At 42.6% G+C, this 15445-nt stretch overlaps 1 long non-coding RNA gene across 2 annotated transcripts in view; it reads right to left on the reverse strand.

Moving 5' to 3' along the window:
- LOC133773786 (uncharacterized) overlaps positions 1-15445 on the reverse strand; it is a 316253-nt gene that overhangs the window by 274591 nt on the left and 26217 nt on the right. The gene's annotated exons all lie outside the window — the stretch shown is intronic.

Raw genomic sequence — 15445 nt, forward strand, 5'->3', positions numbered from 1 at the left:
GGTGAAATGTTCTGTAATGATTGTTAGGTCCATTTGCTTAATAGTACAGTTCAATTCTGATATATCTCTTGATTTTATGTCTGGATGATCTGTCCATTGATGACAGTGGAGGATCAAATTCTCCCACTACTATTGTATTGGAATGCATCTCTCCTTTTAGGACTTTATATATAAATATATATATATACATTCATTGCCTATATATTTAAGATCATGTTATAACTTCTTGATAAAATGATCCTATCAATATCTAATGTCCCTCTTTATCTCTTTTTACAATTTTGAATTTAATGTCTGTTTTATCTAACTACTCCTGCTTATTTTTGGTTTCCATTTGCATGGCATATCTATTTCCAGTCCTTCAGATTCAATCTATGTGTATCTGTACCTGTGAAGTGGCAGGCAGCATATAGCTGGGTCTTGTTTTTTGATTCATTCACTCAACCTGTATCTTTTGACTGGGGAACATAATCTATTTACATTCAAGGTTAATGTTGATAGATAAGAACAGATTCCTGGGGCTGGCACTGTGGTGTAGCAGGTAAAGCTGCTGCCTGCAGTGCTGGCATCCCATATGGGTGCCAGTTCAAGACCCAGTTGCTCCATTTTCCATCCAGCTCTCTGTTGTGGCCTGGGTAAGCAGTAGAAGATGGCCCAATTCCTTGGGCCCCTGCATCTACATGGGAGACTTGGAAAAAGCTCCTGGTTCCTGGCTTCAGAACAGCGCAGGTCGAGCCGTTGTGGCCACTGGGGAAATGAACCAATGGACGAAAGACCTCTCACTTTCTCTCTGTCTCTCCTTCTCTCTGTGTGTAACTATGACTTTCAAATAAAATAAATTTTTTTAAAAATTCCTGTCATTTTGTTGATTGTTTACTGATTATATTTGCTGTTAGTGAATTTCTTTTCATAATGTTTACTTGTTTCTTTAAAAAAATCTATTGATTGACTTGAAAATCAAAGTTACAGAGAGCAAGAGACAGAGAGAGATCCTCTACTTGCTTATTGACTCCCAAATTGTTGCAATGGCTAGGGCTGGGCCAGGCCAAAGCTAGAAGCCTGGAACTCCATCCTGATCTCCTACATGTGTGGCAGTGGCCCAGGTACTTGGGTCATCCTCTGCTACCTTTCCACGTGCATTATCTGGGATCTGGATCAGAAGTGGAGCAGCCGGACTCACACCAGTGTTCATACGCTGGTACTACAAACGGTGACTTGACATGCTGTGCTACAATGCTGCCCCCAAGATGTTTACTTCTAATGTAGGGTTCCCATAAGGAATTCTTACAAAACTGGTGCAGTGATGATGAAACAGTTCGGTCTTTGCTTGTCTGGGAAATACTTCATTTCTCCTTCACTTCTAAAGGATAGCTTCATTGGATATAGCATTCTTGGTTGGAAGTTTTGTTTTGTTTTGTTTTTTTGCTTTCAAGACTTTGAATATATTATTCTACTCTCTTCTGGCCTGTGGGGTGCCTGCTGACAAAATACTATTAGCCTAATAGGTTTTCCTTTATATATAATTTGGTTTTTTATCTCACTGTCTTTAGGATTCTTAGAAGTGGGGCAGCCAGGACTCCAAGTGGTGCCCATATGGGATGCTGGCATTGCAGGCAGCAGCTTAATCCACAGTGCCACAACACCAGCCCTTGCTTGTTCTTTTTAATGATTTCTCTTTATTGAATTTCTTATTCATGTCATCTATTGTTTTCTTCATTTCTTTAAACTGTCTACCTGTATTCTCTTGATTCTCATTGAGTTTCTTTAGGATAAAGATTTTTAATTCCTTGTCAGGGATTCATTGATTTTCTTCAGATAAGGTTTTATTTCTGACCTATTATGTTTTTGGAAGCATCATAATTCCTTGCTTCTTCATGTTTTCTGTGTCCCTACATTGATGTCTGCACATCCGGTGCAACCGTTCTTTTATTTATTTATTTATTTATTTATTTATTTATTTATTTTTGACAGGCAGAGTGGACAGTGAGAGAGAGAGACAGAGAGAAAGGTCTTCTTTTTCTGTTGGTTCAACACCCAATGGCCGTGCGGCTGGCACGCTGCGGCCGGTGCACCACACTGATCCGAAGCCAGGAGCCAGGTGCTTCTCCTGGCCTCCCATGCGGGTGCAGGGCCCAAGGACATGGGCCATCCTCCACAGAGTGGGTTTCCTTGGAAAATACGTTTTTGTTTAGGTGGAATGTAGAGTGTCATTTGGGTTTTGACTTAGCTTTGGTTCTAGGTGAACCCAGAAATACAAGCTCTGAGTGATTTCTTCAGTGGCAATCAGTGTCAGCAGTATCTACAACAGCTACAGTTGTCTAGGCTGAAGCAGTTTGTGGAGGTAATAGTATAACTCCAAAGTGAACATGAGCTTCCAAAGGTGTGTGTCTTTAGTCTTCACAGAGTTGGGTGTCAACCAATTGAAGGTTTTTATGGTTGCAGCCACATTTCCAGTGCTGTGGGACACAGAACTGTCCTGACAGTGAGTGATGCTGGGGCTTGTGACACCAATAGTTATGGCCCTTAGACTGTTTGATATGGATAGGACCTTCCCCAGGTCCTGCAGTGTGGGCACGACTAATGCTGGGGCTTGTAGCACAACTAGTTCAAATTCCAGCACTGACAGTGCTTAAGGGGACCTTGCCACCCTCCCAGAAGGTGAATATAGGTATGCTGAGGATTGTGCACTGGCAGACGTCTGACTGGAGAACTGAAATACAAGTAGATCCTTCCCTGTGTCCCAAATGGTATGTTCTGTTGGCTCTGGAGAATATAGTAGTAGTAGTAGTAGTAGTAGTAGTAGTAGTAGTAGTAGTAGCAGCAGCAGCAGCAGCAGCAGCAGCAGCAGTAGTAAAAGAGTCACAGTTCTAGAGCTACAAAATTCAGTGAGATCCTTACATACTGTTCACAGAGTAAATGCCAGTTATCTGAGAGGTTGTAGACTGGCAGTCACCAGCCTAAAACACAGAAATACAGGCAGGGCCCTCTAGATCCCATAGATGAGTACAAGTTACTCCATGAGTTACCGCATCAGCACTAACAGTCCCAGAGTTACAGAGTACAAAGGGGACTACCCCCAGTTCCTGCAGAGCAAGTTGGGGCTTGTGTTCTGGCCCCCCAAGCACCTGTAGTAAGAGTTGTGGAAGGGGCTTCCTCTGGTCTGGACCTCTGGATAGAGTATGGGCTGCTGATGGTGACAATCTCTAGGAAACCATGAAGAACTTCCACAGATGGCGCAGAGCAAGCAAGTATAATTCCAGGGATTGTGCCCATAACTCTTGTGGCTGTGGGATTTCACAGGGGCCTGCCCTCTGCTCTGGAAAGTTCCCCTGCTGCCTCTGGGGAACTTCTAGCAGTGAAGTAGCTTCCTGCTGCCTGCTAACACAGGTGGTGTTTTGCAGCTTCTCGGCAGCATCTCAGGTCTGGCACTTTGGAGATGGAGGGAGGCAGCGTGGGTTCCCTCTTGAGAGCAAAGTAGTTGTTCGGATCCTAGCCAGCCCTCTCGATTGATTTAAAGTCACTGAGAACTGTGCACCTCTCATAGCTAGGGCTGCCCATCTGCAGCAGTGATGGGGTGAGGCAGCTTTCTGCTTACCTATGAGTGGCAAGATGGCGTCCCCCAGCAGGGAATCTGGGGAAGGAGCTGTGGGTGGCAGTAGGTGTTGTGCTGTGTTTTTCTCTTTGCTGTCCTTCAGAGTTTCTGTGCTATTTGCAGAATCTCATCACTCCTACTGAATTCTTCCCCTCAGTCAGTCTTCTCAGTTCTAGTATTTTATATTCAGAATCCCTTTCCTGGAAAGGTTGTGTCCCCCCGCCAGGGAGCCAGAGTAGGAGTCAAAGCAGGCTGTAGGCACTGGCAGCACAAGCAGCAGCCTGCTTTGTTTCTTTCTCTCTCTCTCTGCTTTTTGGAATATCTGTGTGCCATGTGCAGTTCTCATTACTTCTTAACTAAAGTGTTTCTTCGCTGGCGCCGCGGCTTACTAGGCTAATCCTCCACCTTGCAGCGCCGGCACACCGGGTTCTAGTCCCGGATGGGGCGCCGGATTCTGTCCCGGTTGCCCCTCTTCCAGGCCAGCTCTCTGCTATGGCCAGGGAGTGCAGTGGAGGATGGCCCAAGTGTTTGGGCCCTGCACCCGCATGGGAGACCAGAAGCACCTGGCTCCTGGCTTCGGATCAGCGAGATGCGCCGGCCACAGCGCACTGGCCGTGGCGGCCATTGGAGGGTGAACCAACGGCAAAAGGAAGACCTTTCTCTCTGTCTCTCTCTCTCACTGTCCACTCTGCCTGTCAAAAAATAACTAAATAAATAAAGTGTTTCTTCAGTCAGTCTGCACGGTTCTAATATTTTAGATATAGAACCCTTTTCCTGGCAAGGTGGTATCCCTCAGGCAGGGCACCATGATGGGAGCAACCTAGAACTGCAGATTTTTACTGAGCATCTTCCTTGAGCATGAAGCAAAAAGCTGGACAACATTTGTTCTCCATAGGTGATTGCAATTTTAAAAGCACTCTCTTATCACCTAGGTGTTGAAATAGAACATAAAGATAAGCCACACACAGACAGTCAGGTGAGATTGGGTACTGCTTTCCTGGAGGGGGCTTTTATTGGTGGAATCATTTGGCTTAGGCTTTGCTGGGTGATGTTTATTTTTGTGTAGCACCTTTTGTGAACAAGTAAGGCCTTACTAGTCTTGCAGAGCAATTAAGAGCTGCCTGACTGTCACAGACAGTAATTCCTTTGTGACAGGATTCAGGGCAAGCAAAGGGAAATACTTGATGAATTACAGGCTGGTCATGTGCTTAGATGGCAGAGGGCCCCAAATTTCCCAGGTTCATTAAGCGATTGCTTGGATTTCCCAACTACCAGTCTCCCTTCCACACCAAAGCATAGGCACTCTGTCGCTCACAGAACAAGTCCATGTGTCTTACAATTTTGAATGTCATGGATGTTAAGACTCAGGTTCTCCTAGATCCAGTCTGACCCTCTTCCTTCCCTTCCAGATTATCTCTCAGGAGAACTCGTGATAATCCGCCCCATCCTAAATGCATATTCATTCATTCATTCATTCATTCTCTTACTGAAAAACAGTCATGTGTTAAGCACTGTGCTAGCTGCAGAGGATTCAATAATAAACCTGGGAATGCATAGTCCAGTCTACTTACACATATGTAAGTAGAGGTTGTGACATCACTACCTGTTGTGTGCAGTTTTAAAGGGAGCTCAAAAAAGAGGGGCTGTTTCCTTGACATGGGATGTAAGGAAGGTATCTCAGGGAGGGTAATGGCAAAGCTAAACCTGAGTAGCAGGAGGTGGTCAGCAAGGGTGGCAGAGCAGAAGGTGTTCTGACTAGACAGGCTGTGCATCAAGCACTTGGAGGCTCAGTGAGCAGTCATGTGGCAGAAGTTCAGCTGCTGTTTCAGAGGACTGAGCAAAAGATGAGGGCTGATAGAAGAGCAGGGATCAGGTGCTGAAGAATATCAAGAGTTCGGATTCTATCAGAAGGGCAGTGGGGAGCTGATGAGTTCTAAGCTCCTGAGTGCACAAGCTCAGAGTCCCTTGCCATTTAACACTCATTGGGCACTTTCATCTCTCAGCATTTTAAAGAAATGACTTCATCCCAGTGAATCTCTAGCAGACTCACAGAGGAGGAAAGGGTTTTCTCATTTTACAGGTGAGGAAACTCGAGATACATGGAGGTGCCAAGGCCTGTGGAGGTCATACAGAACCGAGAGTAGAAGTTGAACAATCAGCAAAGTCTATCACACGAAAGAGGAAATGTGATAAGGACACGATGAGCATATCGTTCAAATAGAACAGAGCTAATGGGCAGCATAAATTCTTTCAACGATTTTTTAAACCAAACTCCCTACTTGAAACTTAATCAGAAATTTATTGTGCAAGTTGGGACACTGAAGGTCAAGGTTTTGAAGTTACACTCCAAATAGCTCTCCTCCTGTCTCCTAAAATACAGCAAGACCAGGAAATCATGTCACCAAGCAATGAGCCAAAAAACAAGAGTTCCCTGCAATATAAAGAGATGCAGAAGGAAGAGCCAGAGATCAATCCTCCTAATTCATGGGAAGATAGGCAATGGCTTGTCCCCTCAGCTACAAAAGGTGGTGATAATGGTCCCCACCTCCCAAGGTTTTTGTATGATGACAACCTGAGTTAACACATGACACAGTGATAGTGCCTGGCATATGATCATTGCTCGATTGGTTAGCTATACTTTCCCCTGGGTTCCCTTAAAGATATGCACACCCAGTTTGAGAAACATGGTGATAAAAAAAGAAAACTCTTCTAAAAGCACAAAGCTTCCCCATTATTAGCAGTGCAAGTTAAACAAAGGGCACACTGTCCCAAGTCCCTCTGTGACCCTTAGCAGACATAAGAGCAGCACTTCATTGTTCAGCTGTGTTCATCTAATAACAGAGTAGATGGAGGCATACCCATGAAACATTCACTGTGCTCATAGAAGGTGCAGAGCATCAAAAACATGAGCCAATAAAAATGGACAGAATATATCCCATGTGAAGAGTGATTATGCAAAAATTATGGTGCCTCCAGATTTTATAATGTTTAATGGTATTTTCACCTTCATGTTTTATGTAATTTAATTAAATGTGTAATCTGTCACAAAAATACTTGGGAAGGATGTCTATGTAATATATAAGAAAAAAGGAGAAAACATACCATTTTTCACTTGAAAGGCCACCCTTTTTAATACCTATGTCTGCTACATGGATCCAGGCTTTCTGCCCTTCATTTCCTGCCTAACTTTATATCAATTTCCGAACCACAGATTCAACAACGAAGGGACTGCAGACTTCACCCTTTGGACAAGATCTTGATGTTAAAGGCATCATAAGAGGAGACAAATTTGCACAATCAAAATAATTCAGAGAAATCTGTTCAGTCTTCTGTGCAAAACAGAGAGCTACAGGTGACCAGGAACTATTTAAAATCAGCAATAATTTAAAGCCAAGTTCTTTTCTTTGACAGGTATGCAATTAGAAGTAAATGGCTCCTAGAGTAGTTGAATAAGTAGTGTGTGTGTGTGTCTTCAAAATGATATCTCCAATATCTGAAATTTATTATTTTATCATTTTTTTGCTGAGTGACTGCCCTTGCTGGTTTCTCCTTGAAAAGGGGCACACAGAAGATTATTCTTTGTTTCATGTGATGGATTTCTTGCTTATTCTATATGCTCTAGACAGAAGCAACCTACCCTCTTTGAATGTTATGTTTCCTCCAGACATAACTGCTTTCAGCCAGCTTTTACCCCAGTGCCACATTTAGCCAGAATGCATTTGCATAATAGTATTGCTAATTAAATTTTATATGGTCATACCAGGAAGTCAGATCTTTCATTTTAGCAATAATGGGCTCTGCATATAACCTCTGTCCAGTACTGGAATTAGAGAAGCAGTTCTGAACTGGTCAATTTGACTTCCTTCTTGAACTCCCACCTGCAGTGTATCATTTTAGGTATACAAGTACTTAATTGATTAAGATTTCAGGACTTTCCAACATATCTACTTAGGCTTTGTTTAAATTCTATCACAGCTACTAAATGCCATTGCCAACATCTGCTGCTTATCTGGCCAAGGATTAGTATCCAGAATGTATAAAGAACTATTATAACTTAGTAACTAGAAAACACACAATCCAATCAAAATGAGAAAAATATTGAGTAGACATTTCTCAAAAGAAGATATCCACGGCCGGCGCCACAGCTCACTAGGCTAATCCTCCGCCTTGCGGCGCCGGCACACAGGGTTCTAGTCCCGGTCGGGGCACCGATCCTGTCCCGGTTGCCTCTCTTCCAGGCCAGCTCTCTGCTGTGGCCAGGGAGTGCAGTGGAGGATGGCCCAAGTGTTTGGGCCCTGCACCTGCATGGGAGACCAGGAGAAGCACCTGGCTCCTGCCATTGGATCAGCGCGGTGCGCTGGCCGCAGCGCGCCTACCACAGCGGCCATTGGAGGGTGAACCAACGGCAAAAGGAAGACCTTTCTCTCTGTCTCTCTCTCTCACTGTCCACTCTGCCTGTAAAAAATAAAAAATAAATAAAGAAGATATCCAAATATTCAATTAGCATATGAAAGATGTCCACATCATCAGTCTTCAGGAAATGCAAATCAAAAATGTAAGAAGATGATAACTGAATGGATAATAGTTTTTAAAATGTAACAAAACCAAGTACTGGCAAAGATGTTGAGGAACTAAAACATTTATGTATTTTCAGTAGGAATGTTTATTTTATAATCATATTGAATGGTAGATTATTATAAAGTTAACATATACTTCCTATATGACCCAGCCATTTCTCTCTTAGGCATTGATTTAAAACAGTGTAAATATATTCATACAAAGACAGGCATAAAGTCTTTTTGAAATCTATAATGGAGTCAAACTGAAAGCTCATATGTCCACCAACAGACACACAAACCCTGGTATATCCATGTAATAGAATACTACTCAGCAATAAAAAACAGTGAAACTGAATGAACAAAATGTTCTTTGAATGAATTCATACAGATATTTATTCTCAGTCTCATATAATGTTCTTCTTCCTCTCTGTTTTTTCTATTTTTTGTAGCATGGCTTATACAAATGGGCATCCTATGGGTAACTCTGGCAAACAACAACATGAATGAAAACAAAAATATTATCAGTGAAAAAAAGCCAAATATATACACCACAAAAGTAACTATTGGAGGGGCCAGGGCTGTGTCGCAGCGGGTTAACACCCTGGCCTGAAGTGCTGGCATCCCATATGGGCGCCGGTTCGCTCCTCTTCCAATCCAGCTCTCTGCTATGGCCTGGGAAAACAGTAGAAGATGGCCCAAGTTCTTGGGCCTCTGCACCCATGTGGGAGACCCAGAAGAAGTTCCTGGCTCCTGGCTTTGGATTGGTACAGCTTCAGCCGTTGCAACCAATTGGGGAGTGAATCCATTGGTTGGAAGACCTCTCTCTCTCTCTCTCTCTCTCTCTCTCTCTCTGCCTCTCCTCTCTCTGTGTAACTCTGAATTTCAAATAAATAAATAAATCTTAAAAAAAAAAAAAAGAAAAACTATGCAACATTCTAGTAAGCAAAACCAATCAATTTGGATAGAATATGATCAAGGGTTGTTTGGTATGTGCATGGAGGGTATTGTTTGAGAAGTGGCATAAGTAAACTTTCTAGGATGAAGAAAATACCCTTTGTTGATACACATTTGTCAAAACTGACTAAAAGGTGAGTATCCTTTATTTTATTTTTATTTATTTTTATTTATTTTTATTTATTTTTATTTTTTGACAGGCAGAGTGGACAGTGAGAGAGAGAGAGAGACAGAGAGAAAGGTCTTCCTTTTTGCCGTTGGTTCACCCTCCAATGGCCACTGTGGCCGGCGCATGGTGTCAATCTGATGGCAGGAGCCAGGTGCTTCTCCTGGTCTCCCATGCGGGTGCAGGGCACAAGCACTTGGGCCATCCTCCACTGCCTTCCCGGGCCATAGCAGAGAGCTGGCCTGGAAGAGGGGCAACCGGAACAGAATCCGGCGCCCCAACCGGGACTAGAATCTGGTGTGCCGGCGCCGCAAGGCGGAGGATTAGCCTGTTAAGTGCCCATCTCAGTAGTGCTGCTTTGTGAATGCAAAGAGCAATGCCTGTAAACCATTAGCATAGAGATCAACACACAATAGGTGCATTTTCCTAAGTGATATTAGGCACATCTTGTTCCAAATTGTAAACTATAACAAGCTAAGAGAAACAAACCTTATAAAAGTCACCTATCAGTTTAAACTTTCTCCTTAAAACTCAAAGGCTTGGAATATTATGAAATCAATTCTAAGAGCTTCAAAGGAAATGAATTAAGGAGAAGAAGAAGGAAAATGTCTTCTCTTAAAGAGATAAGAAATATTAATTTTCTCTCCAACTTAAAATAGTGCCTTTGTTTATATAATTAAACTACTGCACATACGCAAAACCTAGAAGCCAAGTAAAATGTGTGCAAAGTTTGCAACCTAACAAAACATGTTTTAATTAAAGCCAAGAAAGCATTAATTATAAGTTGTTGTGTTTAATTACAGTAGGAAACCATGAGATAGTTTAGGAAAGTCCTTCAGTTTTCTATAAGGGACTCACGGTTTAAAGTTCACAACTACCTTAAAAAATAATTTACATCCTGGGGCTGGTGCTGTGGCGCAGCGGGTTAAAGCCCTGGCCTAAAGTGCCGGCATCCCATATGTTTGCCAGTTCTCGTCCCGGCTGCCCCTCTTTCAATCCAGCTCTCTGCTATGGCCTGGGATAGCAATAGAAGATGGCCCAAGTCCTTGGGCCCCTGCAACCATGTGGGAGACCCAGAAAAAGCTCCTGGCTCCTAGCTTCGGATCGGCACATCTCCAGCCATTGTGGCCATCTGGGGAGTGAACCAGCGGATGGAAGACCTTCTCTCTCTGTCTCTACCTCTCTCTGGAACTCTGTCTTTCAAATAAATAAAAACAAAAATTAAAATAAAATAATTTACATCCTAAAACCTACTCTGATGCTTAGACACTCTAAAATCCAGAGACTAATGGAACAATTCAAATTTTCTGAGGAGAATTAAGTAAAAAGGAGAATTTGAGAGTGTTTAGCTCATCCAAAAAGAACTCAGAGTTTGTGAGCAAAAGTGTAAATTTCTGCCATATTTCTTGGTATGAAGGAGGTGAAAAGTGATTGGAAATAAATTCATGGAGGTAAGAATTTCGAAAAACTTTGCTATGTCAGCTTATGTTCCTTCTTCGTGATTCTGTTTCCTTAGCTTTTACCTGAGTTTATTTAAAAGATCCCCTCCAAATGTACCCAAGACCAGCCTTAGCTTAGAACTAACAAGGACTTCGTATTAATTTCTTGTCTGACCAACTAGTCCTGGGATAAAAGATGCCATGGATGCCCTTTGGGGCCATTATAGGCACTTGGTGTTCTCTATCTAGCCGTGCACTGAAAGCCTGGACCCCTTCAAAGCAGAGCAACATGAACAGACAGCAGGCAGATCAGCTGGACACAGCTGCTATTGTAAATGAGATGGTGTTATTTGTGCCCAGTGTCAGTTTGGCTGTACCACTGAACTGTGAATTTGACATGTCTAACAAGTGGAAACGTGCGGCACAGCAGTTTTCATACTGTCACCAAATGTAACAGTGCGTAGACCGTGCATCTTTCTTAACTGGCTCCACCAGTAGACTCAGTGACTATTCCACTTTTGTTCATTTAGGCTTTTTCTTTTTAATTGACATATAATAATTGTGCATAATTTTAAAATGATTTCCTCACTCTATGAGCATAGAGTATATGGGAGCAAAATTATCTTTAATCCAGAATGATGGTAGGAGTGGCTGTCAATCAACCAAATTCCCTAAATTCATTGGGCATTATGGGATCCTGGTGTTAGAGTCTAGAAGAAACACCAAATCACACCCAAGAACATGTGGTTATGGGTAGAGACAAAGTAGTGACCATAAAAGTTTGAATTTAAACATGTTTGTGTTTGTCATGGTGTCCCTAGAACTGAAGTATTTAGACTGCATACTAAAGGCTCCTTTTGTATTTGCAGGGAACCTTTACATCTGGTGAACAGATGTTTGAATTGAGTTACCATAGTAGATTGTTGTGGCTCTCAACCAGTCTTCAGATTTGAGTCAGTTCCCTGTCCAGCTCAGAGCCTGGACTATGAGGAAGGAAGAAGGCATCCAGGGTATAACACCCAAGGAGGCACCCACTCTTGGGGTCTTGCAAATACAGAATTTGTACTTGCATAACCATGATGATAATCATCTTATATGTTGTGCACAAGGGGTGGGCATTTGGTTCAGTTGTTAATATGTCTGTATCTCACAATGGAGTACCTGAGTTCAATTCCTGGCTCTGGCTCTTTACTTAGCTTTCTGATAATGCAGATTGTGGGAGGCAGCAGTGATGGCTTAAGTGACTGGTTTGCTAGCCTCCACGTGGAAGACCTCAGCTCCTGGCTTTGACCTCATCTCATCCCCAGTTGTTACGCGCATTTAGAAAGTGAAACAGCAGATAGGGGCTCTGTCACTCCAATCCCCACTTCTATACAAATAAACAGAAATTTTTAACACAAGTCCATCCCTTGTCTCACCTAGCCCCAGTCCTAACAGAGTCTGTTGAATTAAAGTGAGGGCAAGTCCCCTAGAGGAAGAAACCTGCTACAGGGCAAAACTTTACAGTGAATCTCACTTCTAGCCTTTTCTAGAAGGACCTGGGCCCATTCACCAGAGTGACTGTGTGAAAGGGAAGGATAATTAATAAAATATTTGAGAGATGACTTGGCAATGGCTCCAATGGAAACTAATTTCTGGAGACCAAACACTAGTGTACTAGATAGTACAGGCATTTATGAAGGCCAAGTGATCAACTAAGTTTGATAAAGTCTTTCTTATAGTGATCTCAATGGGTTCCAACCCACCCTTTTTGTGATTTCCCCAGCCTGGAATGCATACTTGGAATACGCATGCTCAGCAATTGGCAAACTCCCCACATTGCTTCCCTGATCTGTGAAGTGAAGATGTTGTGGTGGAAAGGCCGAAAGGAAGCCCCCAAAGCTGCCACTACTTACCAAAAGAGTAAACTAAAAGCAATACTACATGCGTGGAGGGATTCTACAGATTATTATTAACTAATCAAGGATTTGAAAGATGCAAGAGAGTGATTCCTACTATGACCCATTATATTCACCTATTTGGCCTGTATAGAAGACAAATTCATCTAGAAGAATGACAGTAGATTTTCAGAAACATAATCATGCTGTGATTCCAATTGCAGGTACTATTCCAAATGTAGTTTTATTGTTGTATCAAATCAATATGTCCCTAGCAAGCAAATGCAGTCATTGACCTGGCAAATGCTTTTCTCTCTATACCTGTTAGCAATTATCATAACCATACAAAGCTATTTGCTTTCAGCCAGAAGGATCAGAACTCTATCTTCACTATCCTCAGAGAAACAGCCACTCTCCAGTCCTATGTCATAATTTAGTTCAAGGAACTCTATCATCTCTTCATTCCACAGGACATATTGGTGACATCATGCTAATTTTTCCCACTGGTAAACTGAAAGGACCAACTCTTAGTAATGTTTTTCACGTGTCTTTATATCAAAAGCAGAAACCTTGAATGCTTTTGTCTTATTGTCTTTTTTTTTTTTATAGGCAGAGTTAGACAGTGAGAGAGACAGAGAGAAAGGTCTTCCTTCCGTTGGTTCACCCCCCAAATGGCCGCTACGTCCAGCGCGCTGCGCTGATCCGAAGCCAGGAGCCAGGTGCCTCCTCCTGGTCTCCTATGAGGGGGCAGGGCCCAAGGATTTGGGCCATCCTCCACTGCCTTCCCAGACCACAGCAGAGAGCTGGACTGGAAGAGGGGCAACTGGGACAGAATCCGGCACCCCAACTGGGACTAGAGCCCGGGGTACTGGCGCTGCAGGCAGAGGATTAGCCTAGTAAGCCGCGGCACTGGCCTGTCTTATCTTTTTAAGGAAATTTGTCAAGCAACTAACACTGCAAGACAGATAGTCTCCCTCCAAAGAAAAGATTAAGCATGCTTACCACACAATATAATACTGACAATATCTCCATCTAGAGCAATGGGCAGCCATTATAAAAGATTCAAGGTCCTAGCGGGTAAAGCCAGCGCCTGTAGTGCTGACATCCCATATGGGCCAGTTCGAGTCCCGGATGCTCCACTTCTGATCCAGCTCTCTGCTATGGCCTTGGAAAGCTTTAGAAGATGGTGCAAGTTCTTGGACCCCTGCACCCACATGGGATACCTGAAAAAAGTGCCTGGCTCCTGGCTTCAGATTGGCACAGCTCCAGCTGTTGTGGCCATCTGGCTGATGAAAGACCAGTGGATGAAAGACTTTCTCTCTTTCTCTCTTTCTCTCTCTCTCTCTCTCTCTCTCTCTCTTTCTGCCTCTCTGTAACTCTGCTTTTCAAATAAATAAATAAATTTCTTTAAAAAAAATTCAAGGTCCTAAAGCTCAGGAACTGATTACATGTACACAACATTCTCTTTGGATCGCCCTACAGGAACTCAGGCTGGGGTAACTGGTATAAATGCCGTTGCTGTGGTTACTAATATTGCCAGGAGTATAAAGTCCCTTATCTCAGACCCAGGCATCTCAAATCTTCTACCAGTATCCATGAAACATAATTTGTTAGCATACAAGTGAGGCAAAATATTAAGAGGCTTAACAGTTCTTGACACCAATTATTTCATATACCTTACCTTGATAAGATATTAAATATGGGAAGTAAATCCCATGAAAATCCAGAGAGGTACTATCACCTGGGATAAGTCTATAGACTAGTGGTCTGGACATTGGTAAGATATCCCTTGCAAGATGAAAAAAAAGTTACTACTTCAGGCCTCTCTTGTCACTAAGATAAAGAGGTAACACATATCCCATCAGTGCTTTCTACACCAACCCATTTATTGCACAATTTAGCAGTTTTGGATAAGGTCAAAAACAGTATTCATGAAGTCATGGAAAGGTTTATTCTCTATCTTGTTATTCCACACAGCATGACTTCTGACCAAGAGACTCAGTTTTGAGGGAATTAAATGTATCTGTAGGCTTCTGTTCATGGAATCCACTGATCTTACTATGTTCCACATATCTAGGTTCACAGAACAAGGAAATGGCTTTTGGAAGCTCAGTTACATTATCAGCTTGATGGTGGATAGCATGTATGACATGTTCTAGATGAGCCATCATTATATGATTTTATTTTCCATAGCCAGAATTCACAGGTCTGGAAATCAGACAGTGGAAATAGCAGTAACTTCTCTCTCTACCAGTTTTATCCCCAGTGAAGAATTTTTTCTCCCATTCTTATGACCTTGGACTCTGCTGGTCAGGGTTTTAAGTTTCCAAGGAGGAGATGCTTCTATTACACCTATCAATGGTTCCATTAAAATAGAATGTAAGGTAGCCAGGTAGTCAGTTTGGGCTCCCCATGCCAATAAAGCAACAAGAAGTTACCGTACTGGCTGGAGTGATGAATCCTGTCTATCAAGGAAAGACTGAGTAGTAACTACGTGTCAGAGGTAAAATGTATGTCTGGAATGCAGGGAAATTCTTGGTCTTCTCTCAGTACTTCCAGTGCTCCCTAAACAGTCAATGTCAAACTGCAGTACCCCATGATAGAAGGACTGCTAATAAGCAGAGCCTGTTGAACCTTGTTTCTCAGGGGGATCCTGAATAATGCAGTTACAGTGGACTGTGAATTCATTCTTGAATAATTATTTAGTCATCCTGTGAAGAGTCTGATTATATTGCATTGCATTTCTGTTTTCATTTGCTAAATGTAAATATTTTATAAAAATTACACAATTCTCCCTTTAGCTCATTCTACTCTAGCCTTCTTATCATTCTGCAACTGTACCTCAAACATTTTGCATT

This window comes from Lepus europaeus, chromosome 14, assembly GCF_033115175.1.
Source record: "Lepus europaeus isolate LE1 chromosome 14, mLepTim1.pri, whole genome shotgun sequence".
Taxonomy (NCBI): Eukaryota; Metazoa; Chordata; class Mammalia; order Lagomorpha; family Leporidae; genus Lepus; species Lepus europaeus.